This window comes from Cryptomeria japonica, chromosome 2 (assembly GCF_030272615.1).
Source record: "Cryptomeria japonica chromosome 2, Sugi_1.0, whole genome shotgun sequence".
NCBI classification, from domain to species: Eukaryota; Viridiplantae; Streptophyta; class Pinopsida; order Cupressales; family Cupressaceae; genus Cryptomeria; species Cryptomeria japonica.
This window is the reverse complement of record NC_081406.1, coordinates 606,818,931-606,823,417: the sequence shown is the minus strand read 5'-3', so window position 1 is coordinate 606,823,417 and position 4,487 is coordinate 606,818,931.

Sequence of the window (4,487 nt, the reverse complement as noted above, 5' to 3'; positions counted from 1 at the left end):
TAGTGACCAGGTTTCTTCTACAGTCATAAATAACTTCTCTATCATACTACCAAGGTTTTCCCAACAAGACATGGCAAGCACTCATAGATACAACATCACACAAAACTTCATCTCTAAAAGGCTCAATGTTGAAATTCACCAAAAACTACTCCTTCATCTCTATCTTTTGATCATCTTGTAACCAACTCACCTCATAAGGATAAGGATGCTCAAGCCTCTTCAATCCAAGCTTCACAACCATCTCCCCAGATACCAAATCATCAGTACTTCCACTATCTACAATAACCTTGCAACACTTACCACCTGATTTACAGACAGTCTAGAAAAGACTCTTCCTCTGAGTAGATCCGGTATCCTTTATTCTGAACATAAGGGATTCTCCTTGCTCTGGTGCATAGTTAGATCTGGTTCCTCATTTTCCACACAACTTCTTGCCATTCTCTGCTTACATTCATAGAATCTATGTTCGATTTCTCCACACTTGAAACACCTGCTACTAAATTCTCTACCGGTACTGCTACTGCCTTTCCTCTATGTTTTTTGCTCCAATTCTTTACTCCACTTAGGTTTTGTCTCATCTTCCTCAATCGATTTCTTCATACTATCACTCATCTAACCTTTGAATTTCTCCTTCCCTTTATTCAGTTGTCTTATCCTTATCTTCTCCTCAGCTTTAAAACCATACTGGTAAGCTTCTTCAACTGTGGAAACCCTCAACATACTCATCTCATCCTAAATGTTAAAAGCAAGTCCATTGATGTATCTTGACACCTTTTCTCTATCCATCTCTCTATGTCTAGATCTAATCACCACCTTGTAGAATTCCTCAGTATATTCCTTCACAGTCATGTTTCTTTGTTTTAGGTTCTGCAACTTCTTGAACAATTCTAGTTCATAGTCTCCTGGTATGAACTTAGTCTTCAATCTTGCAACCACCTGTCTCCACTGGGTTATCTTCAATTTACCATTCGCCACTCTATCTTCTTGCAATTCTTTCCACTACAAGGCAACATGCCCTTTCAACTTGGTTTGTGCCAACCAGACTCTCTGTGGGTTCTTGACATCCTCAAACTCAAAATAATCCTCCAATTCTCCTATCCAATCAATTAGATCCTTCGAGTTCAGCATTCCAGAAAAGTTGGAAACTTCAACTTTATGAACTTTACTCGCTTGCGCCACCTCTCTCAGGAATATTTCCTCTATTTCATCCTCTGGTCCTTTAGCTTCCAAACACTCCTCACCGTCTTCTTCATATTCATCCTCAGAATCAGGGTTTCTCCACAAACCAGCTAAAGTGTTTTGGATTTCGTTCCTCACTTCATGCTTGAAGTCTTCCATCATTTGCTCTACCCTTCGCAGGTTTATCCTTCTAGGCGACATCTCCTCTCCCACTTCGGTGAACTGCCTCAACTCGACGATCTGACTGTCGGTTTCAATTGTCTCCCCTCGACGATCTATTGAATACACGTACAACCTGCCTCCCATCGGTGAACTATCCATCCAAAGGAATGCCTCAATGCTCACAAACAATTCTTCCACTAGCCAATCCATAACCAACTCTGATACCACTTGATGCAACCATAACTGATAAAACCCTCAAAGAGAGTCAACCGACTTATGTAATAAGAAAACACAACGAAAGCAACAAGAAAACATAACCAAATTACATAAATAGATCATATTATTGCTTAGAACTTTCAGTAATCATCCAACTATCATCATATAATCATCAAAGAACATCTAGTAATTAATCAGTTACATGCAGGCTATCAGCCGGATACAATCCAATCTGGGACTCTAAGAATCAACCAGATCATAAAATGTGAATCTCAATCCTTATTCTCAATTCTACTTTCTCTGCCCCAACAAATGATTACATAAAATCATATTTATACCCATTGGAACATATTTGGGTCGTTCTCATAAGATTACATTTACCAATGAAGGAAAATAAAACAAGTAATTAGGTCGGCCCTAAGAATTATAGAAATCTTTCCAAAAAATAACAACCACGAAGTGCGATTTAGCAAGAAGGTTGGCCACATGCCAAAAAACATCGAACAAGACCCAAAATAGATCCACACGTCGAGAGTCGCACCGGTAATGAAGGAAAACCAACTGGTAAGCACAAGAACTATCCCGGAACCTAGAGACAGTTAACCGGAAGCGATAACTGACTGGAAAAGAACCCAAATGAACCAAAAATCTGGAATTAAGTACATGAACTAGCCTGGAAACCGAAAATAAGATCTGCCATGAAAAGAAAGAAACTACCGGTACCAACCAGTAAGAACACAAAAAACTGCATAAAGAACTAGACAAGAACAAAACTGAAAGGAAATATTTTTGGTTGATGCAAGATTGCTCATCGACTGGGGATGCTCCTACATCAGATATCTCAAACAATCTATTGATGCATTCAAGGACAAAACGCATTGTAATTAACTATCATTTTTCTGAGAGAAAATATTGTAGATAAGGAGATGAAGTTGTATTATGTTGAGACTAAGGAACAATTTGCAGATGTCTTCACAAAACCCCTTCCTAAGGATACTTTTGAGTATCTACAGAAGAAGTTGGGAGTTGTTATATAGAGGGTTTTACAACCCTAAAGAGATAAGTTCAAGTACTTCACGAGTAGCTACATAGAGGTTTTGATCCAAGAACAAGGAATGAAGGTGAAGAAGTATGGTTCAAAGAAGAAGAAGAAGTAACTTAGAAGATCCTAAGTAAGCCTTGAATTGTTTAAGACCATCTCCAAGATTGGTAAAAAGCCAAAGATTGATGTTTCTACATTTTCTATAAATATTAACCTAGAATAGTTGATCAATTGGATCAAGGATATGGAGGAGGACTTTAAATGTGAGGAGATGTAACATCTTGGGAAATTCTAATTTACAAAGAAAAAGCTAAAAGGTCACACCAATATTTGGTGGAAGGAAGTAAAACTAGAAAGAAATAAAAGAGGAAAATAAAGAAAATAAGATGGAATTGGATGGTGGAAAATACAAAGAGATAGTTCATTCCTTTAGACTATGAGTTAGAGTTGTTGAGAAAGATGCAAGGTTCAAAGCAAGTAGGTAAGTCTATTAAAAGAGTACCCAAAAGAGTTGTAAAAGGTTACCTGGTCAGGATCAGAATAGGCCATTCAAAGGTCAATAAGGAGAAGGTAGCCCATTTTATAAATGGGTTGAAGTGATGTATTTAAGAGGAGATAAGTTTGGTTAGGATGACTACTATTGAAGATGTTTATCTTTTTTCCTTGAAGTTAAAAGAGGACGAGGAAGACCTAGATGAGTATTTGGAAGAGGAGGCTTTCATGGAACCTATTTTCAGTGTGAAGAAGGACATCAAGTATATCAATGTCCATGACAACAAGCGAGAACAAATAGAAGACTTGAAGGTTTAATGCACAAGTTGCACATATAGATGAAGATGTTGAATCTAATTTTTTTAAAGCTACAGAAAGAGGAGAAGTTCAAGATTGAGAATTAGCATGATGATGTACTATGTGACATTATTCCTATGGATGTGGCATATATTATTAGAGAGGTTGTGGAAATTTGATCAACCATAGTACAAGATGGACCTACCAACACCTATTCCTTGATAAAGGATGAAGTCTGTCACAAGTTGAAGCCCCTTAAGGAGGTGGAAGAGAATTTATACAATAATGCAATATTTTATTTGCTTGATGGTAGAAATTTATTTAATGGTATGAAGAATGAGCATATGTGTTATGCATTAATTTTTAGAGTTAATAAGAAGAATATGAATATATACAAGTAGAAGTCTTAGATATATTGGAGGAGTTTCATGATATTGTGTCAAATCATGTACCTATGGGTTTTCCACCAATGAGAAAGATATATCATCAAATGGATTTGATACCAAGAGATAGTTTGTTGAATAAGGTAACTTATAGAACAATATAATAATATAGTCATATATGGGCCAATAGATTATTGATCTCTCCTCATTTTTAAACTTCACCTTTCACATTCAAGTTTCAAGGAGTTTGACTTAACCACTGGGTCAATAGGGGTCATTTTTAGTAGCTTCTAGATGTAGAATCATTTTCTAATTATAGTATAAATCAATCTTAAGACTGCTACAAAGGCTACCACCAAAAAATATACAACCATCTAGAAGCATTAAAAATAACTATTGCCAATAGAGGATTAAGCGTGTCCAACAAATGGGTATCACAATTTTAAATATATTATTTTATAACCATTAATAACCACCCACATTAGGAACAACACTAAAAAATTGACAAATATTTGAGTCCCCAAAAAATACAAATTCTCATGTTTTACTAGAAATAAGTATTAGCAGGTTACATTAAAATCAAGTTGGGCCCATTATGCATAAAAATCAAGGAAGTTGTAAACAAAAATCCAACTTTGTTAATGACCCTTATTAACTTGGTAGTTGGGTCAAACTCCTCTAAACTTGAATGTGAAAGGTGGAGTTCGAAAATGAAA